The sequence below is a fragment of the Scyliorhinus canicula genome, chromosome 4, assembly GCF_902713615.1.
Source record: "Scyliorhinus canicula chromosome 4, sScyCan1.1, whole genome shotgun sequence".
Taxonomy (NCBI): domain Eukaryota; kingdom Metazoa; phylum Chordata; class Chondrichthyes; order Carcharhiniformes; family Scyliorhinidae; genus Scyliorhinus; species Scyliorhinus canicula.
This window is the reverse complement of record NC_052149.1, coordinates 88,683,584-88,709,155: the sequence shown is the minus strand read 5'-3', so window position 1 is coordinate 88,709,155 and position 25,572 is coordinate 88,683,584. Positions and strand designations below refer to the sequence as shown.

The following is a 25,572-nucleotide window of genomic DNA, read 5'->3' as shown; positions in this document are numbered from 1 at the left end:
GCTGAATGGCTGTTTTTGTTGATAGGTTCGACTGTCTGGTGACACATGCTCTGCATAGTTAATACTTGGGCACTGGGATGCCTTGACTTAGTATGTCAGCGATAGTAAATGATAAATAGTACAAGCTGCTTCCTCAGTGTAAAGCTTGTGCTACTAGAGCAAGCTGTCTTTGTGGGAGTCATTTATTTTGGAAAATGTTATGTTAGTGTGCGTAAGGCTGTCTCAAAAATTGATTTGTTTTGCTTACGGCTGTACTTAAAATTAAACTGTTGGGTCTGAACAGATGCTTATGTTGACAACTTTATAAAAAATAAGCCAAAATGGGGCTCTGAATGCACAGGATATCTATTAAAATGTTGCAGTGCTGTTGAGTAGGTTAGGCTTGGTCATCGTACTGCCACCACTTTGGGTATGCTTTGGAGCCTAATGATAACTGTCGATATGTCTCTTGTTCAACTCTTCAGTTGGCCTCTGTTCTCTCAAATGCTTGCTAACGAACGTGAAGCAAAGTCAGTGTGCCTGTGTAAGAGTGCGAGCTGCACCTTCCCAGCGTCACTGTGCTAGAGCCTAGAAAATTTATAACCCTGGCATGAGGTTTTATTTGTTGGCCAGGTGACAAAAACCTGTTTATGATTAACTGAACTGCAGGTGGAACTGAGTGGTTGGAGCCAGGCTAAAGTGACCGGTTGAGTATACGATAGTTTTCCAAACTTGTTGGGAAAGGTGTTGAAGCATATATGCCGCAAAATGTCACACATGTTCTGCAACACATGAGAAAAATGCAGTTTGACATTAATTGTTCTCTTATTTTTAGTTTTGTATGTAGCCAATGCAGGAACTCCATTCGTAGGAATGATTGTGCACCTTTCATTTCCTGCGTTTTTTTAGAATTTGATTTGTGTTGACCCAATTAAAAGTGGAAGGTGTTGATAGAACTCTAGGTTACACTTACTTCTCAGTATGTTCATTGCTATAGTTGTTTATGTAAATCATGGCTTACTTGCAAATTTTGCCAAGTTCTGTTTAGCTCGCTATAAATATCGGACGGCCTACAAAGGGTAGCTATCATGGAAATGTGCTTCTTTGTAATATAATGACTCTTGAGGTGAATAGCTTTGAATGCAAAAGTTGGCAATTACAGACAAGACTTGTCAGTTTTGAGTGAAACAGAAGAATTAGGCTAATAGAATCTTGTCTGAGTCTCAGCAGCTTATTGCCTAAATGCATTGTTTTTGTGAGATTGAGGGATACAGACCTGGATGATGTTGGCTTGGATCCTCTTAGTGAGTTTGCTGTCCATCATAACCAGAAAAGCTATTATGGGTGTTCCAATTGGCCTCAGTGCTCCTTGGAATCCTTTTTTACGAAAGGGACAAGGAGTTAATCAACTGAAGCTTAAGTTGCTACCCAGTGATGTGTGGATGGTTTAGGAGTGCAGGAAGAATACATAAACCTCGAAGTGAAGAGGTCTGCTGGTACTATTGAAATTGCACACCATTATAAGTTGCTGTCTACAAGTTGAGAGAAAAATTGAAAGAATAAAGAATGTTAAACTTCCATATATGTAAAGCAGGTATATGTATAGTCAGAACTTGATGGTGATGCATTCAGACCTTTTATAATGACGTAGTTTTTAAATTAAGACCTTGTTTGGTACTGCACAAAGTCAAACCAAAAGTTTCCAGTTGTAAGCATGGGCTGTGCTGAATTAATTGTTCTTAATTGAGGTATCAGTTAAGGTGTTAAAATGTTGCTACCCAACTCTCGATTGGAACAGTGTAAAACAATTTGGCGATTCCTACTGGAAATTGGACATTTGGTTAGAGCAGGACTTGTCCCTTGCCTAGACACCTGTATTAATAATGTCCACTTGCATTATTAGTTGCCTACAGAAGATGGGGGTGGTTTCAGAAGAAATGGGTCAACCCGCAGAATTGAAAAATCATTGATCAGTGTTTGTGTTCATTGCTGATCATTCTTTAAAAACATTTTTTAAAAATTTAGAGTACCCAATTTTTTTTCCACCTAAGGCTCAGTTTAGAGTGGCCAATCTACCTATCCTGCACATCTTTGGGTTGTGGGGGTGAAACCCACGCAGACCCTGGGGGAATGTGCAAACTCCACACTGACAGTGACCCGGGGGTAGGATCGAGCCCTGATCCTCAGAGCTGAGGCAGCAGAGCTAACCATTGCTCCACCATGCCGCCTCCTGATCAGCGTTCTTAACCAGAGTTTATATATTGCTGGTGTGGTTACCTTCACCACCCTAGCTAATGATTCTGTAAGAAGAGCAGAAGACATCTCTGCATTGCCCATAGAAGATCCTGAGAGGAGCGACCTTTCTAATGAAAGTCCAATGACAGCTGGAACCCTGAGATTCAGCTATGAATAAAGCAGCCAATAACAACTTGACAGATCACAAAGCTGTGTCTTTCCAATGATTTTGAATGTTCATGGATTGGAAACTTTTGGATACTTTATAATAAAACACGAATAAGACTTTTGTGCCTCTGTCATTGATTTAAAATAAATAAATTTAGAGTACCCAATTATTTATTTTTTCCAATTAAGGGGCAATCTAGCGTAGCCAATCCACCTAACCTACACATCTTTGGGTTGTGGGGGTGAAGCCCACGCGACACGGGAAAAGCCTCTGTCATTGATGGCACATCTTGCATCTTAGTGTGCCCAAAGTGATTAGGTTTGTATCTTGTATGCCTACTTTTAGGTAGGGTACATTGTAGGGCACCTACATCTACAGTTGAATACGATGCTTGCATTCTCTCAATGTTCTTTAAGTGATTTGGGATCAAAATACCGTGATTGCTGGAAGCCTGAAATAACAACAGAAAATGCTGGAAGTAGCAGAGGGATTGAAATTAAGAGCCTTGAGGTGGTGATGCAGCTGTACAAAACCTTGGTAAGGCCATATTTGGAGTACTGTGCAGTTCTGGTCACCTCATTTTAGGAAGGATGTGGAAGCTTTGGAAAAAGTGCAAAGGAAATTTACCAGGATGTTGCCTGGAATGGAGAGTAGGTCTTACGAGGAAAGGTTGAGGGTGCTAGGCCTTTTCTCATTAGAACGGAGAAGGATGAGGGGCGACTTGATAGAGGTTGATAAGATGATCAGGGGAATAGATAGAGTAGACAGAGACTTATTCCTCGGGTGGAACAAACCATTACAAGGGGACATAAATTTATGGTGAATGGTGGAAGATATAAGGGGTATGTCAGAGGTAGGTTCTTTACCCGGAGAGTAGTGGGGGCATGGAATACACTGCCTGTGGAAGTAGTTGAGTCGGAAACATTAGGGACCTTCAAGCGGCTATTGGATAGGTACATGGATTACGGTAGATTGCTGGGGTGTAGAAATGAAAAATGAAATTAATGTTCTTCATCTAGGACAAAAGTTCGGCACAACATCGTGGGCCGAAGGGCCTGTTTTTTCTGTGCTGTATTTTCTATGTTCTATGTACTCAGGTCGTATATATGGAGAGAAAAGCAGAGTTAATATTTAACGTCTGTGACCTGTTTCCAGAACCATTCATGAAAAGTCTCAGACCTGCAATATTGACCCTGCTTCCATCCACGGATGCTGCCTTGACCTGCTGAGTACTTTGAGAATTTTCTGTTTTGTTTCTGAAGTGATTGCCTTTTTCGAGCATCCAGAGCCGCTGTACAGGACCCCATTATGCTACTGAGCTAATTGTTAAATGTGTTAATATCGCAAACACCGACTAAATGTTGTATGCAAATTTTCAGTGGTTTGTATACATCTGTTTTATGAATTAATGTTATAACTTGTGTGTGTACCAAATTTCCGTTGCAAGAGACTTCCCGTTTTGCCTTCTCTTAGACAACAAAATTGGGACCCATGTGCAACTCCAGCTTAAGGGGCTTTGCTCAATAGAAGTCAGCACCGTACCCAAGTGTTTATTGTTATGTGTGCCAATGGACTCTTTAACTGCGGGCACAGCAGCGGAGGCAGACTTCACATAATGTATATGAACATTTTTTGACTGGGATCACTGGATAATGATTAATGACCAGAATCTGCCTTAATTTTGTTTTTATTTGCCTCTGACCTGGGAACTTAAAAACAAACACTCCTAATAGCTGCACTGGTAGAGCGATCATCTGGCTCAGATTTGAATTGCGACCCTCTGTGTTAGGTGATGTAGTATCTTATTGGATGGTGTGTTTACCTACTTCCATTGGAAGAGATGCAGTTTACAGATGTATATCACCACTTTGTCCTATTTGCAGTAGGAGTAAGCAACTGAACAATATTTTTTAGCAAGAAACAGCAATTTGTGATGCATGTGATGTCACTATAACTTCACTGCTCTGCTGTCCTTGTATGGATACTCATAATCAAATTGGTGATTAATATACCCATTTCAACAGAGCAATCATTTGGTTCAAAATTACAGTGTGCAATTATGTCAGTTCTTTTTCTTGCTTCCAACCCTAAACCATTCATATGAGCTGGGGTACAGCCAAACAACTACCAGGCTTTCTCGGGTCCAAGGGTGTATCTGTGAACTGCGATCACAGGCACTGAAAGTCAGCAGACGATGGGACAATCAGAACACAATGGTTGAGCCCAGACTGGTTGACTGGTTATCTTGCAATCTCTTCCTGCATGTATTACCAGTGCCGGAACTTGGATTTTAGTTGCCATTGGCATCTCTGAGTTTGTCCTATCCGTGATACTGTCAAGGTGATGTCCAGTGGAGATCACTCTTTCACTTAGCTCTGGTACATTTACCAACTGCAACATCATGGAGCTCGAGTAGTTTGTCTTGAACAATTTTCTGTTTGGGTTCTACTCATTGTGGGTGCTTCTGCTGTAATACATTTTGTAACATGCACCGACTGTACCATTACTCTTGTAAGGGGCATGTAATTAAATGTTTGAATTTCTGAGGTTTGAACTTCATTTTGTGGGAGGAACGTTTTAATCATAATGACTACAAATAGACTAGTTAGTTGCTGAGGTTTAATTTGTCATAGATTCTGGCTGGAGTGTAACATTTAGTGATGGGTGACCCACCAAGTTGATTGTTTTGAATTATTGGGCATGGTTCACTAAAATTACTTTGAAAACTAGAGAAAATGATGGACTCATTATAGCTCACTTTCATTGTATATTAATGAGCAATAAAATGTGCTGTTAGAATGCTTGTCAATTTCTATATATCTGTCCTGCATATGTTTTAATTTTTGAAAACTGCATATAGTGACCAAAAGGGAAATTTGTTTCAAATGTAAAATTGTGGCATTTAAAAACCTATCCATTATTTGTTGATAGCCTCCTGCCACTTATTCCATGTGTTTCGGGCAGCAGCTCCCACAATGTTAGAAGCAGATCGAATTTCCTCGATTTCCTTTCCCCTCCGATCTTTTGTAAAAAAAAAAATCTAATTAAAGGGCCAGTCCACCTACCCTGCACATCTTTGGGTTGTGGGGGTGAGACCCAGGCAGACATGGGGAGAATGTGTAAAGACCCGGGGCTGGGATCGAACCCGAGTCTTCGGCGCTGTGAGGCAGCAGTGCTTCCCTCTGATCTTAAAGATTGCTTAGTCCCAGAAGATGGAACACTTGTGTACCTCAGAAAAGAGGATATTATATTTGAGCCATGGTTTATTGACATTTGAATCTTTAAGATTTTATCTCTTCAGCACCGCACCTGTGCACCACTGGCGGCTGTTAAACTTCCCTTTTCCTGACTCGGTGTTGCTGTGACCAATTTTAGTGATTCTGTTATCACCCTTACTGAGTTCAGCGAACACAACACGAATGCGGGAGGTGAACGCTGGGCCTTATTGCTTACATCTGTGGCACTGGGTGAAGTTCGGAATCAATTTGTCAAGGAGACCTCTGTTGTGAAAACATAAATTTCTAATGTAGAGAACATACTAGGTAGGCATGTGTATGGATTATTGCAACAGTATTAAATACAAGCATGAAATAGCATGTTGCCCACATCCTGTAGACTCTGTAGCGCATGGGAAGGAATAGAGCGCAAATGGAGAAGAATCAACCCTGTGGGTTCCACAGCCCTGTATTTTAGTGGAATGCAGTCATATTTGCAGGTTTTAATAAAAATAAAAAGGAATTGTAATTTGGAAGTGCTGAACATTGGAACTGTATTATGGGTTGATTAACATTGCGTGGGGTCAGGTTAATGTTTTACCTTTGCAGGAAAGGGGAGGAATTCTGCCAAGTTTACTTGCACAGATTTGAGCACTGATCATGCTGAATTAGTAGTGGTTTGCGCTGTACACTTCTGTGACTGCATCACCGTAAGCCGATGGTTGGATTGTATTGATGTAAAAGACAATGAATGGCCAAATTGTTCCAGGCAACTAGCCAGCATGTTTATACTCCTTGTATCTTGGAAATGGTATCAGTGATGCAAGTAAACATTTGATACAGCATTGTGTGGCTGATACTCGGGTGTTACGCATGCAACAGATGGTTTGATGCATTAATTTTTTTTACAGTTCCTCCACTAGCTCCACAAGTAGTTGAGCTGTACAGACCAGGAATCCCAGATTTGATTCTTGTGCCAACGGCTGAATTCAGCTGGGTTTGGATGAGTCAGGGTTGGGTAAACGCTATAATTGACCTATTTTTTACCTGAGTTAGGGAGGGGAAACTGAGTCCGAATTCTAGAGCCACTTGAGCCTTGCTTGCATTTGTGTGGATTATCGGTGAGAACTTCATCTGGGCCAGCTTTGGTACCCACTGAAATCAACATTGGCAAGACTGAGCCACGACTAATACCTGTTTTGGCCAAGATACCTGAGAACATGTGGCCCAGTAAGGAATCATCAACTTCAGAAAAGGTGGTGAAGCAAATTCTGGCAAATAGGAAGAAGGTAAAAACGTTTATCCGAAACCAAGTGGCAACTGGGGCCGGTCTATTTTGTTTAAACTGGATGAGAATAAATCCTATTTTGGGAACAAAAGTTTCAAATTTGTCCTCTGATAGATCTTTTACAACTGATCGTTGAACAAACTGGTGGCTCGTCTGTGCTAGTGTTGATGTGGCATATTGCTCAAGTCGGGTTGAAGTAGTGTCAGTTTATTGGGATTGAACTGCCAGTTGTTTTGAAACCTTTTCTGTAGTGAATTTAATTGAAACTTTTGTCAGATGTGTCATTCTGTGTATGAATTTGTGGATGAATAGATTCAATTGTACAAAGGAGTTACAGTTCTAGTGTTTTGTGAGGAAAATTGCTGACTAATGGCTTGCTGACAGTACACAGAGACTGGCTTGGGTGTAACTGTTTTTGATAACTGCATTAAAATGTCAGATAAATGAAAATATTCTGTATGTTTTTCCACAAGAGTGTTGTAATTGTTGGGATGCATTCAGCTGTAAAATACCTAGCTCCATGCTTGCATCCTCAGTTTCCTTCAGTCCCTTTCTCTCTCCTTTTTCCTCGATCCACCCCCACCCCCTTCCCCCACCAAGAAAAACATAAGGTTTCTGTAACAAAAGCAGAATATTGCAGATGCTGGAAATCTGAAATAAAAACAGAAATAGCTAAATAAACTCAGTTCTGTAGAAGAGTCATCCAGGCTTGAAACATAGATCTGAGTTTATCCAGCATTTTCTCTTTTTACTCCAGGTCTCTGTGTGTATCACATCGTACTTGCTGTCACTAGATTATATGCTTGTTGACATTGCTGGAGCTGGCTGCCATGAGATGTACAGGAGGAGCTTTGGTGGCTGTGCCTCTGCTCCCCCGAGGAACACTTCCCTGAAATGGTATTGTTGGCAAAAAGAGAATTGCACTTCTATGTCATCTATGCACCTCACATTCTGAAAGGCATAATTGCCGTAATCATTAAGTAAAAATTTGTAGTGCATTTACTGGTATTTGGAACAATGTGTGGTAGCCATTTTATTGATGGCAAGAATCCACAAACAACAATGAGATGACGTGTCCGTTAATTCTTTGGTGGTGGTAGAGGGCTGAAACATGTCTCCCTCTTCGCGTAACTTAACTGAATTTCAACACTCCCGGATTGAGTATGTCAACAGGTTTACTGGCTGTGTGGCATTCCAGGAGATGCTGATCCTGCTCTCGATTTGTTGTGCTCCTCGTATGTGCATTTTCATTTTCCAGTGAGTGTGGGGGCAGGAGGGGGTGATTAATTAATAGGAACCCCTTGTTTTAAACCTATGCAAGCGTCAACATTCTTGCCAAAAGAAAACTGTCTGCCATTCTTAAAATTCACCATTTGCATCCATTTTATGTGTTCTTAAAGTCGGTAAGGTCAAAAAATTATTGGAATGCGTCATTACATTTTTCTCTGAGTCCTACACTTTCTGAACTCATTAATTTATCTCCTTCAAAGAGGTATTTAATTTCCTTTTGAAAGAATATATGAATACTGATATTTCATTGAAAGGAACATGGAGATATCCAAGTAACCTAAATCTCCAACATGACCTCTAGGGCAAACCAGAAAGATGGGAGAATAATGCATTTTCTTTCCAAGAAGAATATGGCCTATTTCTTTGGATCTCTTTAAATGTGACTCCCAAAACCGCAATGCAAGGACCAGTAGAGCCTAATAATTTGCTAAAATACTCAGAACTGACCGAGTATAACATAAAATTAAAAAAAAAAAAAATTTGAAGGGGCAATTTTGCTTGGCCTATCCACATCTTTGGGTTGTGGGGGGGAAACCCACACAAACACGGGGAGAATGTGCAAACTCCACACAGACGGTGACCCAGAGCCAGGATCATACTTCGGGCCTCGGCGCCGTGAGGCAGCAGTGCTAACCACTTCGCCACCGTGCTGCCTAATATAACCTAAACTAACAAACCTCCTCTCCATGAACAAGTCCCCAAACCTCTCCAAACCCTTTCCCTCCCACGACATCTAATCCAAACCCGCAGGCAGAAAAAGGTGATTATTGCAGGTGGGGGCTGGCGGAGACATAGAACAGAGCTTAAAATGCTGTCTGAACTGCTTCTCGGGGTGAACACCACCACTGGATTCAGAGAAAATTGACAACTGTGAGGTTACTATTGAACCAAGGCTAGAAACCGTGCAGGAACTCACTTTCATTTTGCCCCATATGGAACCAGGATCACTCAAACACATCACTGCCATCTAAATATTGGCTGCTCGATAATAGAACAATAGAATGGGTAGAGCCAAGTCCCTTGATTGCCTATCTCTCTGGAACAGAACCCCATGGATCCTTGGAGTCCTACCCACCCAAATAAAAGAGGACATTAATTTGTTGACTTTAACAAAAACAGACTTGGGGAGACATTGAAAAATAAATATAAATCGCAGGAGAACATTCATTTTAATAGTCTGAACCATGTGTGCCAAGAATAGAGGGTGGTTAACCCATTTCAGCAAGACACGTATCAATGAGACTAGTTGAAGTGAGGTTGCTTAGACACCCAGATAACAAAACCTAGCCCAGGTGAGATGAAAAGGTAGCGTCCCCAGTTGGGCTCTCGTCCCTGGGGGATTGACTGGGAAGCAGTCACTCTTAGTTAGCCAAGTTCAACTTATACACAGAGAAGAAGTCAAAACTCTGAAGCAGCTTCATTATCTCTTCCATTAATGTTACTGAGTCCGTAATACAGAGCAGTAGTCCATCCGTGTAAAGGAAGACCCTATGCTCCACCCTTCCCCGATTTAGCCTCCTCCGCTCAACCGACTGCCTCAGTGCTATAGCAAACGGTTCTATCACCAAGGCAAACAGGAGCGGAGACAGCGGGCACCTCCGCCTGTGCCCCTATTCAAAAGGATGTAGTCCGAGTTCAGAGCATTCGTTCAAACACAATGGGGCCCTCTAAAGTAGTCGAACCAAATGGAGAATAAACTTCCAAATCCGAACCTTCCCAAGAATTTCAAACTGATATCCCCACTCCACTCTCACATGTATTTTGGCATCGAGGGAAACAGTCACCTCCTGTTCGGGCACCAAGGAGGAGAAATGGACAACGTTCAGTGGGCGACGTGTATTGGCTCACAATTATCGATCCTTAACGAAGCCTGTTTGAACCTCTGAGATTACTTCGGGGGGGGGGGGGGGGGGGGGGGGCACCAAGAATGGAATTTAAAAAAAAAAACAATAGAATATATAAACCTCCTAAACCCTTTCGCTCCAACAGGTAACAATCAGAACAGACCCCCCCCCCGGAAAGTCACTCTTAACCACGCTGTGTACACCCTACCAAATCGGACTCCACTTTTGTACAGGGAAGTCTTGGCTTTGTTGAACGTAGCCCTCTTCTTTGTCGGCTCCGATCCCACGACTTGTTAAAACCCAATGGTGTGGCCTTCCAATTTGAAGTCACAATGTTTCGTCACCCATCTCAACACCTGCTCTTTTTCTTTTGAAGCTATGAAACTTCACTGATACCACATAAGATGGTTCTCCATGACTAGGCTTCTATTGGACTGTACGGTGGGCTCAGTTCTACTCGGGAAGGGATGTAAATCCATTCTCCCCCCACCATCGTCCCAAACATCTCCACAAAATATTCCATGCCTGTGTGTCTTCCATCCCTTCTGGCAGCCCAAGTTTTGCCTACTGTTTTAAAAAATAAATTAAGTGCCCAATTCTTATTTTTTCAATTAAGGGGCAATTTAGAGTGGCCAATCCATCTAACCTGCACCTCTATGGATAGTAGGAGCGAGGCCCATGCTGACACGGGGAGAATGTGCAAACTCCACATGGACATTGACCTGGGGCTGGGTCCTCAGTGCCGTGAGGCAGCAGTGCTAACCACAGTGCCACCATGCTGCCCAAATGTTTTGTCTCCTGGACAAATTCTCTAAATCATGCACTTTGGCCTTTGGCAGAGACATCTCCGCTTTCAGTGAGGCAATCTGATCTTTGTCTCGATAGGATCATTTCCCTGAAATTTATTGTGACTCCATGGGCTTTCGCAGTTTTGTTCGACTTCACAGAGCCACTTGATGGGGGTCAAGGCCTCCTCCATCAATTTGTGGAGGTCCTCTGACACAAAATGCCAGTGCTTATCAAATTCTTTCACCAAGGCACTTGAAAGCATTTTGGCTATTAGTGGAGTGGCTGGAGGCTGCCTCCACCATTTTCCTGCCAACGAGATCTGAGAGACCTCCGACTCCATCGACGTACTTCTGTCCACCTTCCCCTGACTATTCTGGACATTCTACTGATATAGTATCCTTATCCCATTGATTTTTTTAAATTTTATTTTTTTAAATTTAGATTACCCAATTATTTTTCCAATTAAGGGGCAATTTAGCGTGGCCAATCCACCTATTCTGCACATTTTTGGGTTGTGGGGGCGAAACCCACGCAGACACGGGGAGAATGTGCAAACTCCACACGGACAGTGACCCAGAGCCGGGATCGAACCTGGGACCTCAGCGCCGTGAGGCGGTTGTGCTAACCACTAGGCCACCGTGCTGCCCTCTTATCCCATTGATTATGTGGTGTTTTGAAAGACCCTATGGAACTATCAAAAAAGGACGAAGAGTGCAGTCTTCTAGTGGCAGCCACCACATGCACATCTTCCCCCTACATAATGCCGCCATAAGTTTAAAAAGAGTGCATTGTTGACATCAGTTTAAAAAAAGGTCTGATACGGGGTGGGCAAACTTTTCCGTGCAAGGGCCACATTCAGAAATTCACAATTTTAAAGGGCCGCATAGTATATTAAGTAAAATAATCAATATTTAAAATAGCCAAAATAAAAGGTTTTTAAAGAAAAAAAAAAGCAATTAATTTTATTAATTAATATTTTAAAGTAGAAACTTTACATGAAACACATTTATTTGAAAAACAAAGTAACTCAGTTTAAAGAAAAAAAAGCAATTAATTTTTATTAATTAATATTTTAAAGTAGAAACTTCACATGAAACACATGTTGTGCCGAGCAATGATCACCCTACTCAAGTCAACGTATCCACCCTATACCAGTAACCCAACAGCCCCCCCCCCCCATTAACCTTAAAATAAATTAAAAAAAACAAACATTAAAAAAAAAATGAAAGAAAAAAAATGACTTGATCTTGGTGGGCCGCATAAAGACCTTTGGGCCGTAGTTTGTCCACCCCTGGTCTATTAGGTGCAGCACGGTGGCGCAGTGCTTAGCATTGCTGCCTGCTGCGCTGAAGACCTGGGTTCGAACCCGGCCCCGGGTCACAGTCGATGTGAAGTTTGCACATTCTCCCTGTGACTGCGTGGGTCTCATCCCCACAACTCAAAGATGTGCAAGGTTGGTAGATTGGCTTCGCTAAATTCCCTTTAATTGGAAAAAAATAATTGGGTAACCTAAAAAAATTTTTTATTTTTTAAAAAAGGTCTAATTGAAGCTTTAATTTTGAAGCTTTTTTTGGGACCCTATGGATGGAAATTTCCCAAAATTGCACAGAATGCCGGATCAGCGAGAAAAGCTATGTGAGACACGCTGGCTTCACAGATGCCTTTTCTCGCCTGATTTAACAGCACTCTGCAATGTGTTGGCGAGGATCACACATGCAGCTTGGTACGGTCGGGGGAAGGGGAGGGGAAGCGGGAGGAAGAGAAGAAAGAGAAGAGAAGATCTCTGGGAGCAGAGAAGATCTACTGGGATCTCAAAGCGACATTAAAGATCAGGACCTCCTGGTGGACGAGGGGATATCAATCCCCCCCTCCTCCCCCCCCCCCCCCCCCCCAACTCTCACAGGCAAAAGGGCAACTCCCTCTTCTCTCCCATCTCCCTCCACCCCCCCAAGGCATGTCCCTTCCCACCCAGGGGCTGTGCTCAATAGTCGTCACAGCCGGTTCTCGTTTTTTAAAACTAGTCGTGATTTGCGCTGGCATGTCGTCATACCGTCTGGGTGGGAGGATAAGGCGTGGGAGGATGCTACGGTGTCGAGCCCAGTAAGTATAAGTAAATATATTAAAAATTATGGAAATTCATGCCCTGATCACCTCACTGGCAGAGGGCAGGCAAGATCTCAAACTGAACCTTTAGGGCCCTCTCACAAGATTTTTCGGCAATTACTGGATTTGTGCTTGGGGTGAGCGGGTCCGCTAAATCCTACCCTATAAACCTGTTTCACTCTTGTCATAAAATTATAGAAATTTAATGACTGTAATCTAATGGAAATTCAGCCCTTAAACTGTGCCTATTTATTGTAGGAAGTTTTTTAAAACTGGGAAGACGATACATACCGGCCACAGTCAAGAAACGTCATGACCTGCACAGATTCCTGGGTGATTCTCTATTTAGTCCAGCAGTCCTCTGAATTAAGGCTGTAAGAGATGTATGGAACAGATGACTGGGGTGACAACAATCAAAGGTTTCCTTTCAGCTCTGCTTCTCTGTGACCCTGGAATAGCTGCGTACCAGTGTTTAGAGCAAACCTTGGAAGTGATTCTCCTGTTTACCCATCCCTACTTCCCTGGTTTATTAGAGTATTAACTGATGTTTCAGTAGATAACTTTAATACATCTGTGAAGTTTCTGGCCTCGATAGCTCCTGTAAAATGTTTGCAGTATCCAATATTTCCAAACAATTGTTTAAAAAAAAAGTAACAATAAAAATGACACATCAGATTAGTCTTGTTCATGGAGATGTCACTTTGAGACCGAGCCGCTTCCTGTGTGCTTTGGGTGGTAGGATTGTTTATCGGCACAGTGCAACAACTCGTTGAAGTGTCTAATGCTTGATTCTTGTTTCCTCCCACTGGTTTCAAATATTGCTGGCAGAGCAAGAATTCCCCCAACCTTGAGCTGAGAGAATGTTTGTTTTTTCATAGCAGCTGAACTTGGCATAGCTGATGCCCAGTGCGAGCTGCCTTTTGTTCGCAGAATGTTGTTCATTGTGTGCCCCTAGGATGACATGGCCACGTGTAATAGGGGCCAGCACTCAGATCAGCCTTTGTGTTAGTTTAGGGGCAGCTATTGCTGGCTAATTTGCACTCTGAGGTGTCTGACCTTCCAGGGTAGTAGGGTGGGGTTTTGGAGGGTGGGGTCAGCAGCTTTTCTTAGGGTAAAGGACCTAATCACACATTTGTAGCTTTTGATGGTGTTCGGGCCTCCATCCAGGTTCTTTCCACAACCACTGTTTCTAAAGGACAAAAGGAAGACAAAAGAGGTAAATTTGCAATTCGTATTGGGCCTGCAGCATGATTTGCTTTGTGAGCCACAAATAAAAAAGCTTCAGTTATTTGGGCTCTTCTATTCAAACAGGGCATCTGTCCCTTATGTGTTCTTGGTGAAGCATCGTAAACTCTCTCCTCGCTTTCAAAAGTGGTGGTGTTTCTGGATTTATTTGCTTTTTCTGCAGTTTAGAATGTTGGGGGAGGGTTGGTTAGCCATGATCCTGCAGAGATTTCTAGTGAGTGTTCAGTGTTTAAACCCTGATGTGCAATGGGGTGGGTGGGGGAGAGGAGGAAGTGAATTGTCATGGCACTTTCCACCTCCAGAATGTTGTAGTCTTTACTGAGATTGGTGGGTTTGTTTTGGCTCTTGTAAATCATTCACTCGCAGAGTGGAGGAGAGAATATCTTTAACAAGAATGCACTACAGTGATATATTTTGCTAGATACTAACCAGCCTGTCCTTATCACCAAACTAAACTGAAGCTGATTTGGAAGTAAAAGTACACCTTTTTGGAAAAAAAAAATTGGATTTTAATGGCCTGTGTTTGCCACCAAGATTAGCCTATCCAGATGGGACCTAAGCAAATTTCAGTCGATAGGCGATGTTGAAACTGATTTTGTCTTCCCCTAATGTGTGCATTCCCGAGAGTGGTCACCGGGTGATGATCAGGAGTACAATCTTAGATGCTCCGACCCTCCAAATTTCCCAGTTTAAACTACGGAGGTCAGTTGTAGCATCGTCACAATTAACACTGTTAAAATGAATGAACTCTATTCCAGACCAGTCTGCAAAGTACCCTCTCCGTGGTAGGATCCAGTAGCTGACTTGTGAAAAGTGCCAAATAAATTGAATTGTAACATTTCTTTTGGTCCGTTTTTATGGACACAGCAAGCCGAAAAATATTTCTGACTTTTGAAACCTCTTGATAAGTGGTGGCTTCAAAAGTGCCTGGTCCTCCTATGCTACTTTGTGAAATTGTGAAGATTCTTCATCATTAAGCAATTTTTGTTCACTCTTTATTGTGAAAATATTAGTTGGACGATTTATTTAATTGTTTATTTGCCTGCCTGAGTTTTACTGGAAGAAATCCCAATTGGGGAATCATAGAATTTACAGTGGCCATTTGGCCCATCGCGTCTGCACCGGTCCTTTTTGAAAGAGCACCCCACTTAAGCCCACATCTTAACCGGACACTTTAGGAACTTTCAAGCGGTTATTGGATATGCACATGGAGCACATCAGAATGACAGGGAGTGAGATAGTTTGATCATGGTTTCGGACAAGGCTCGGCACAACACCGAGGGCCGAAGGGCCTGTTCTGTGCTGTACTGTTCTATGTTCTATGTGTAAAGGGAGATACTTGCTTTAAAAAAAATCTCTTCCTGTCTTCTCTGAGCATTCACTAAATGGCAAGGATTTATCTAGCTCTGCTGCTGGGTTTGTTAGCAAATACTAATTTATTACTTCAAAAACTGTTTTACCTACCTTTTTCATTGTTCAGTCTTGGCTCCATGCTCTGTTTGCATGTCTGTAGGAAGGGGTGTTCCTTCTTCCCAGATTCTCACCAAACCAGACTTCCTTTTGTCTGTTCAATATTGAACTCATCTGGGGCAATATTACTGTATCTGGCAAACTGTCTCTGCTGATATTGTACATCAGCACAAAACCCTCAACTTGGTTAAAGAGCAGAAATGTTTCATTTGCATCTAGTTTAAAAAAAATAAATTTAAGAGTACCCAATTATTTTTGTCCAGTTGCGGGCAATTTAGCATGGCCAATCCACCTACCCTGCACATCTTTGGGTTGTGGGGGTCAGACCCAAGCAGACACGGGGAGAATATGAAAACTCCACACGGGCAGTGACCTGGGGCAGGGATCGAACCTGGGTCCTCGGCGCCCCGAGGCAACAATGCAACCATGCTGCCCTGGATTCAATTGAATTTTGATTGTTTTTTGGGGCCAGCAAGGAGATGGGTTAAAGGCATTCCTTGTCAACTCTGTGCATCTTCGTAACTCTAAGAAAGGAATAAAATTAAAAACAAAACTTGGTTCCATTCTCACTTAACAAATCATCATCAGGGCATCACCACCAATGGCTTCTTTTCTGGCCCTTGCACTATTGCCTCAAAGTGGCCAAAGATTTGCCCTGGACCCCAGTGACTTTTTAAAATAAATTTAGTGTACCCAATTAATTTTTTTCCAATTAAGGGGCAATTTAGTGTGGCCAATCCACCTAGCCTGCACATCTTTGGGTTGTGGAGGCGAAACTCACGCAAACACTGAGAATGTAGAAACTCCACACGGACAGTGACCCAGAGCCGGGATCGAACCTGGGCCCTTGGCGCCGTGAGGCAACAGGGCTAATCCACTGTGCCACCGTGCTGGGGTGGCAGATTTCTGAGCATCAGTATCTCATTCAGCATCAGTTTCTGGCTCTTAATCTTTATTAGTGTCACAAGCAGGCTTACATTAACACTGCAATGAAGTTATTGTGAAAAGCCCCTAGTCGCAACATTTCGGCGCCTGTTCCGGTACACTGTCGGAGAATTCAGAATGTCCAATACACTTAGAAGCACGTCTTTTGGGACTTGTGGGAGGAAACCGGAGCACCCGGAGGAAACCCACGCAGACGTGAGGAGAACGTGCAGACTCCGCACAGATAGCGACCCAAGCTGGCAATCGAACCCGGGCTCCTTGTGCTGTGAAGCAATAATGTTAACCACTGTGCTACCGTGCTGCCCTTGTGCCTTGTGAATAGCAACTATTGTGCGAAAAGGGAAAACTAAGGCTCCAAATAATTGTAATCTCCAATATTTGGTTCCCTTTCATCTGCAGAGAGGCGCAGGTATACACAGGTACACCATACAAAGGAATTTTTTTTTCTAAACCCTGGAACCATTAACTGTTTGAGAAATTAGCAGCAGCATTTTGTCAGCAGATGCACTATAGCTGACTGATATTTGGGGAGTTGGTGAAAATGAGAAATGTCCATGTAGTATTGGATCTGTTGATTAATTATGGAGCATACATTGATTTGCGATATTTTGAGAGGAGAGAAAACATGGGGTGAAAAATTAAGTTGTGTAGCAAAGTGATGTGAACTGTTAGTTTTCGTATTTTTTAACTGTCGTTTTTAAAAACTCTTTTCTTTTCTCAAGATTATACCAAAAATAAATGTAAATGAACCGTGAGATATTCCTTGATGATGGGGACCATGCCCTTAAGTGGTTTCTTTGTATTCACAGTAAAGTGATGATGGAATTGTGGACCGGAAACTTCCCTCTCTATAAACAGTCTGGTAAATCGGAAGCCCTAAACAAAAGCAAAGCGTATATCGAAATGGAAAAATAAGTTCATGTTTCAAGAAGAGAATCTTGTCAGAAATTGTTTGCTGAAAAGTTTAATATTTTCTGAAAAAGTTTTTAACAGGTTGAAGTAAAATTGTTGTCTTGCTTGGTCTACCAGTGGGCTGACTTGGCACTTGTATTTTCCCCCTGTGACAGCATACATAATGAGTTTGGCTAGTACAGCTTTGGGTGCCAGGAGTACTTGAAGTCAGCAAAATGGAGATGACCACCAAGTTAGCTGCAGGTGTATCTTTTAAAAGAAACAGTGTGATTAAGGGGCAATTTACTGTGGTCAATCCACCTACCCTGCACATCTTTTTGGGTTGTGGGGGTGAGACCCATGCAGACACGGGTGAATGTGCAAACTCCACACGGACCGTGACCTGGGGCCGGAATCAAACCCATGTCCTCAGCGCCATGAGGCAGCAGCGCTAACCACCGTGCTGCTCCTACTGCAGGTGTTGGTGGGGCCTCACGGTAGCATGGTGGTTAGCATCAATGCTTCACAGCTCCAGGGTCCCAGGTTCGATTCCCGGCTGGGTCACTGACTGTGTGGAGTCTGCACGTCCTCCCCGTGTGTGCGTGGGTTTCCTCCGGGTGCTCCGGTTTCCTCCCACAGTCCAAAGATGTGCGGGTTAGGTGGATTGGCCATGCTAAATTGCCCGTAGTGTAAGGTTAATGGGGGGATTGTTGGGTTACGGGTATACGGGTTACGTGGGTTTAAGTAGGGTGATCATTGCTCGGCACAACATCGAGGGCCGAAGGGCCTGTTCTGTGCTGTACTGTTCTATGTTCTATGTGTATGTTGCGCCAACTGGGCTAGTTTGCATAGACCAAATTATGGTTGGTAATGTTTGAGCTTGCCTGTAGCTGTTATAATTTACGTGTGATTTCTTATTTTTTTTGCCTTGATCCTGTGTTTATTCTCTTTCCCGAAGGTGTTGTAAAGTACATGGTCTCTTGACACTGTCACCGTGCTCAAATTTGCTTCCCTTCACCTGTAGCTCTTGATGAGTGTCGGGGGCAATTTAACTGGGGAGTGTAGCGACCCAATCAAACCCTGTCCTCACTCTATTTTCCCATGTGTACGTTCTAACAGGGGTCACTGCACAACAGCCAGGAGTGGGAATTTAAGCTATTTTGTACAGCTCCATCACCGTCTCCCACACTGCACCCTGGGGATATGGAGACAGTAGTTGCTCTTTGTTACCCTGACAGAAACCAGATTAAATCAGCTGTGTACAGGTATGGAAAATTGGGCATTTTTGGACTCTTGTGACTCGGTCAAAATCCCCTGCAGGACTATCTCGATAAAAAATATTCCAGGAACCCGTGTCTGCGTGGGTCTCACCCCCACAACCCAAAGATATGCAGGGTAGGTGAATTGGCCAAGCTAAATTGCCCTTTAATCGGGGGGGAAAAAAAGAATTGGGTACTCTAAATTTGAATAAAAATAAAATAGAAAAAAAAAATTCCAGGATTACTTCATTGGGTCCAAATCATTCAACTTGAGACCGAAAGCAACAGAGGGAGTTGTTTTATAAAGAGAAAACAAGTTCACAAATTGTTTTCCTGGTATGGGACATGATTTCACTCTTGGGTGCTTTTGTCAAAGCATTTGCATGCACGAGTGTTGATCCTTGCAGAGCTCTTAAACATGAAGGGCCAGATGGCGAATTGGGTGAGAAACTAACCTTCCAAATCTGAGTTCAAACTCAGACCAGATCCTGGAATTATATCTGTATTGGTTGTAAGCAGTGGTTATAAGATGCAAAGATGCGACATGTGTACAGGCACAACATGAAACTGTCCCAAATTGGGCATAAAGAGGCAGTCTCGCTCATGGGGAATTGGCCAATATGTGAGAAAATGTTCACTGCACCTGGTTACCATTTGTAGAACTGAGAGAAAACAGCTGTTCCTCCACTGAACATTAAAGTTCCAGTAAAGTATACAGAATGCACACCAGTTTCTTGAATCGTGTAGCGTCAATTTTTCAAAATCCCCCCCCCCCACCCCACACACACACACACACACACACAGGGAAGCTGCAAAGAGTAAGAGGCCTGGGCAGAGGGACATGGTGGGTGGAGGGGATCTGGGATGGGGAGACCTATTAATTTGCCTGCCTAGAAGTTAGTTGAGCGTGTTGCTTGATCCATTTAGATTTATTGTCACATGTACCAAAGTACAGTGAAAAGTATTGTTCTGCGTACAGTGCAGGCCGGCCGCTTCCTCCATGAACAGATGATAAATACGTGAGGATACAGAGTGAATGCGGACCAGTGACGAGTGCACGGAACTTTGAATTACACAGGGGAACAAGGCAGGGGTGCCTGCTGTCGCCATTGCTGTTTGCGCTGGTTATAGAGCCTCTGGCAATGGCTCTTAGAGTGTCGGCAGGGTGGCAAGGGTTTATGAGGGGACAAAGGGAGCATCGGATGTCACTCTATGCCAGCGACCGACTATTGTATCTTTCGCATCTGTTGGAGAGCATGGAGAGGATCATGGGCCTGTTGGGGAAGTTTGCGGTGCTCTCGGGGTATCAGTTAAATGTAGGAACTTCGCATGGAAGGTTTGGAAAGAGTTCCCCAGGTTGTTGTGGTACCCTGCTGGAACGACTTTCTTCCAGATGTGGAAGGAGAGGGCAGGAGCGGGCATATATGCAGGTGGCTGGGAGAGCAGGGAGGTGAGCAGGCTGTGAAGGTTAAGGAGATGTGGGAGGGGGAGCTGGGTGGGGAGACAAACTGGGGTGTATGGAGTGGGGTGCTATGATGGGTAAATGCAACCTCGTGCGCAAGGATGAACCTGATACAGTTCAAGGTTGTACAAAAGGTGCATATGATGAGGCAAGGGGAAAATTTGTACAGACTATATAGTCGTGTGTTGGGAAGTTTGTTTCTCAAATTGTGTGTGTTGTAACTTTTCATATATATTTGAAATAAAACTTTAAAAAAAGAGGATACATAATGAAAATATATAAGCATAGACAGTGGATGAAGTATACGGCATATAGCGCTACAACTGTAGAGAATATGTGTAGAAATATCAGTTCAGTCTATAAGCTCAGTTCAGACCCGAAGAGGCCTTTTGGGAGTCTGATAACAGTGGGCAAGAAGTTGTTTTTGAATCTGTTGGTGCGTGCTCTCAAACAATTGTATCTTCTGCCCGATGGAAGAGACTGGAAAAGTGAATAGCCCAGGTGGGAGGGGTATTTGATTATGGTGCCTGCTTTCCCAAGGCAGTGGGAGGTGTAGACCGAGTCAATAGATGGACTGGGCAGTGTTCATGACTTTCTGTAGTTTCTTACGGTCTTGGGCTGAGCAGTTGCCATTCCAGGCTGTGTTGCAGCCATATAGGATGCTTTCTATGGTACATCTATAAAAATTGGTAAGAGTCATTGTGGACATGCTGAATTTCCTGAGGAAGTGTAGGTGCTGTTGTGCTTTCTTCTCTCTCTCTCCCTCTCTTGCGCTCTCTCTCCGTTCCCCGCGTGCTCTCTCTCCGTTCCCCGCGTGCTCTCTCTCCGTTCCCCGCGTGCTCTCTCTCCGTTCCCCGCGTGCTCTCTCTCCGTTCCCCGCGTGCTCTCTCTCCGTTCCCCGCGTGCTCTCTCTCCGTTCCCCGCGTGCTCTCTCTCCGTTCCCCGCGTGCTCTCTCTCCGTTCCCCGCGTGCTCTCTCTCCGTTCCCCGCGTGCTCTCTCTCCGTTCCCCGCGTGCTCTCTCTCCGTTCCCCGCGTGCTCTCTCTCCGTTCCCCGCGTGCTCTCTCTCCGTTCCCCGCGTGCTCTCTCTCCGTTCCCCGCGTGCTCTCTCTCCGTTCCCCGCGTGCTCTCTCTCCGTTCCCCGCGTGCTCTCTCTCCGTTCCCCGCGTGCTCTCTCTCCGTTCCCCGCGTGCTCTCTCTCCGTTCCCCGCGTGCTCTCTCTCCGTTCCCCGCGTGCTCTCTCTCCGTTCCCCGCGTGCTCTCTCTCCGTTCCCCGCGTGCTCTCTCTCCGTTCCCCGCGTGCTCTCTCTCCGTTCCCCGCGTGCTCTCTCTCCGTTCCCCGCGCGCTCTCTCTCCGTTCCCCGCGCGCTCTCTCTCCGTTCCCCGCGTGCTCTCTCTCCGTTCCCCGCGTGCTCTCTCTCCGTTCCCCGCGTGCTCTCTCTCCGTTCCCCGCGTGCTCTCTCTCCGTTCCCCGCGTGCTCTCTCTCCGTTCCCCGCGTGCTCTCTCTCCGTTCCCCGCGTGCTCTCTCTCCGTTCCTCGCGTGCTCTCTCTCCGTTCCCCGCGTGCTCTCTCTCCGTTCCCCGCGTGCTCTCTCTCCGTTCCCCGCGTGCTCTCTCTCCGTTCCCCGCGTGCTCTCTCTCCGTTCCCCGCGTGCTCTCTCTCCGTTCCCCGCGTGCTCTCTCTCCGTTCCCCGCGTGCTCTCTCTCCGTTCCCCGCGTGCTCTCTCTCCGTTCCCCGCGTGCTCTCTCTCCGTTCCCCGCGTGCTCTCTCTCCGTTCCCCGCGTGCTCTCTCTCCGTTCCCCGCGTGCTCTCTCTCCGTTCCCCGCGTGCTCTCTCTCCGTTCCCCGCGTGCTCTCTCTCCGTTCCCCGCGTGCTCTCTCTCCGTTCCCCGCGTGCTCTCTCTCCGTTCCCCGCGTGCTCTCTCCGTTCCCCGCGTGCTCTCTCTCCGTTCCCCGCGTGCTCTCTCTCCGTTCCCCGCGTGCTCTCTCTCCGTTCCCCGCGTGCTCTCTCTCCGTTCCCCGCGTGCTCTCTCTCCGTTCCCCGCGTGCTCTCTCTCCGTTCCCGCGTGCTCTCTCTCCGTTCCCCGCGTGCTCTCTCTCCGTTCCCCGCGTGCTCTCTCTCCGTTCCCCGCGTGCTCTCTCTCCGTTCCCCGCGTGCTCTCTCTCCGTTCCCCGCGTGCTCTCTCTCCGTTCCCCGCGTGCTCTCTCTCCGTTCCCCGCGTGCTCTCTCTCCGTTCCCCGCGTGCTCTCTCTCCGTTCCCCGCGTGCTCTCTCTCCGTTCCCCGCGTGCTCTCTCTCCGTTCCCCGCGTGCTCTCTCTCCGTTTCCCCGCGTGCTCTCTCTCCGTTCCCCGCGTGCTCTCTCTCCGTTCCCCGCGTGCTCTCTCTCCGTTCCTCGCGTGCTCTCTCTCCGTTCCCCGCGTGCTCTCTCTCCGTTCCCCGCGTGCTCTCTCTCCGTTCCCCGCGCGCGCTCTCTCCGTTCCCCGCGCGCTCTCTCTCCGTTCCCCGCGCGCTCTCTCTCCGTTCCCCGCGCGCTCTCTCTCCGTTCCCCGCGTGCTCTCTCTCCGTTCCTCGCGTGCTCTCTCTCCGTTCCCCGCGTGCTCTCTCTCCGTTCCCCGCGCGCTCTCTCTCCGTTCCCCGCGCGCTCTCTCTCCGTTCCCCGCGCGCTCTCTCTCCGTTCCCCGCGCGCTCTCTCTCCGTTCCCCGCGCGCTCTCTCTCCGTTCCCCGCGCGCTCTCTCTCCGTTCCCCGCGCGCTCTCTCTCCGTTCCCCGCGCGCTCTCTCTCCGTTCCCCGCGTGCTCTCTCTCCGTTCCCCGCGCGCTCTCTCTCCGTTCCCCGCGCGCTCTCTCTCCGTTCCCCGCGCGCTCTCTCTCCGTTCCCCGCGCGCTCTCTCTCCGTTCCCCGCGCGCTCTCTCTCCGTTCCCCGCGTGCTCTCTCTCCGTTCCCCGCGCGCTCTCTCTCCGTTCCCCGCGCGCTCTCTCTCCGTTCCCCGCGCGCTCTCTCTCCGTTCCCCGCGCGCTCTCTCTCCGTTCCCCGCGCGCTCTCTCTCCGTTCCCCGCGCGCGCGCTCTCCGTTCCCCGCGCGCGCGCTCCCCGTTCCCCGCGCGCTCCCCGCTCCCCGCGCGCTCCCAGCTCCCCGCGCGCTCCCCGCTCCCGCGCGCTCCCAGCTCCCCGCGCGCTCCCAGCTCCCCGCGCGCTCCCCGCGCGATCTCTCCCCGCTCCCCCCGCGCGCGCGCTCCCCGCTCGTTCCCCGTTCCCCGCGCGCTCCCCGCACGCTCCAGCTCCCCGCGCGCTCCCCGCTCCCCGCGCGCTCCCAGCTCCCCGCTCCCCGCGCGCTCCCAGCTCCCCGCTCCCCGCGCGCGTGCTCCCCGTTCCCCGCGCGCGTGCTCCCCGTTCCCCGCGCGCGTGCTCCCCGTTCCCCGCGCGCGTGCTCCCCGTTCCCCGCGCGCGTGCTCCCCGTTCCCCGCGCGCGTGCTCCCCGTTCCCCCGCAGCCGCCGTGCTCCCGTTCCCCTGCGCCCGGCGTGCTTCCCCGTTCCCCCGCGCGCTGTGTCCCCGTTCCCCGCCCGCGTGCTCCCCGTTCCCCGCCCGCGTGCTCCCCGTTCCCCGCCCGCGTGCTCCCCGTTCCCGCACCGCGTGCTCCCCGTTTCCCCGCACCGAGCGCTAGTCCCCGTTTCCCCCGCCCGCGGCTCCCCGTTCCCCGCCCGCGCGCTCCCCGTTCCCCGCCCGCGCGCTCCCCGTTCCCCTCGCGCGCGCGCGCGCTCCCCGTTCCCCGCGCGATCTCTCCCCGCCCCGCGCGATCTCTCCCCGTTCTCCCCCCCGCCCCGCGCGATCTCTCCCCGTTCCCCCCCGCCCCGCGCGCTCTCTCCGCCCCGCGCCCCCGATCCCTCCCCCTCCCCCCCGCGCGATCTCTCCCCGTCCCCCCGCCCCGCGCGCGATCTCTCACCCGTTCCCACCCCGGCTCCCGCGCGGATCCTCCCCCGTTCCCCCCGCCCCGCAGCGATCTCTCCCCGTTCCCCCCGCCCCGCGCGATCTCTCCCCGTTCCCCCCCGCCCCGCGCGATCTCTCCCCGTTCCCCCCCGCCCCGCGTGATCTCTCCCCGTTCCCCCCCGCCCCGCGCGATCTCTCCCCGTTCCCCCCCGCCCCGCGCGATCTCTCCCCGTTCCCCCCCCCCGCCCGCGCGATCTCTCCCCGTTCCCCCCCCCCACGCGATCTCTCCCCGTTCCCCCCCGCCCCGCGCGATCTCTCCCCGTTCCCCCCCCGCCCCGCGCGATCTCTCCCCGTTCCCCCCCGCCCCGCGCGATCTCTCCCCGTTCCCCCCCGCCCCGCGCGATCTCTCCCCGTTCCCCCCCGCCCCGCGCGATCTCTCCCCGTTCCCCCCGCCCCGCGCGATCTCTCCCCGTTCCCCCCCAGCCCCGCGCGATCTCTCCCCGTTCCCCCCAGCCCCGCGCGATCTCTCCCCGTTCCCCCCCCGCCCCGCGCGATCTCTCCCCGTTCCCCCCCGCCCCCGCGCTGATCCTCTCCCCGTTCCCCCCCGCCCCGCGCGATCTCTCCCCGTTCCCCCCCGCCCCGCGCGATCTCTCCCCGTTCCCCCCGCCCCGCGCGATCTCTCCCTGTTCCCCCCCGCCCCGCGCGATCTCTCCCCGTTCTCCCCCCCCCGCGCGATCTCTCCCCGTTCCCCCCCCGCCCCCGCGCGATCTCTCCCCGTTCCCCCCGCCCCGCGCGATCTCTCCCCGTTCCCCCCCGCCCCGCGCGATCTCTCCCCGTTCCCCCCCCCGCCCCGCGCGATCTCTCCCCGTTCTCCCCCCCCCGCGCGATCTCTCCCCGTTCCCCCCCCGCCGCGCGATCTCTCCCCGTTCCCCCCCGCCCCGCGCGATCTCTCCCCGTTTCCCCCGCCCCCGCGCGATCTCTCCCGTTCCCCCCCCGCCCCGCGCGATCTCCCCGTTCCCCCCCCCCCCCGCGCGATCTCTCCCCGTTCCCCCCCGCCCCGCACGATCTCTCCCCGTTCCCCCCCCGCCCCGCGCGATCTCTCCCCGTTCCCCCCCGCCCCGCGCGATCTCTCCCCGTTCCCCCCCGCCCCGCGCGATCTCTCCCCGTTCCCCCCGGCCCCGCGCGATCTCTCCCCGTTCCCCCCCGCCCCGCGCGATCTCTCCCCGTTCTCCCCCCCCCCCGCCCCGCGCGATCTCTCCCCGTTCCCCCCCCGCCCCGCGCGATCTCTCCCCGTTCCCCCCCCGCCCCGCGCGATCTCTCTCTCTCTTCACCGTGGACTGCACCACTGGACTCCCTGAATACCTACTCGGAGCCATTGGCAATGCTGCCGTCACCATAGCCTTCAAACTAGAGCCCTTACAAGATTCCTCCTCCATCCTAACCCACACTACCCTTCTCCTTCCA

General features: G+C 48.7%; 1 protein-coding gene across 8 annotated transcripts in view; it reads left to right on the top strand.

The window, feature by feature from the left end:
* Nucleotides 1–25,572, top strand: part of ssbp3a (single stranded DNA binding protein 3a) — a 273,293-nt gene that overhangs the window by 13,355 nt on the left and 234,366 nt on the right. The gene's annotated exons all lie outside the window — the stretch shown is intronic.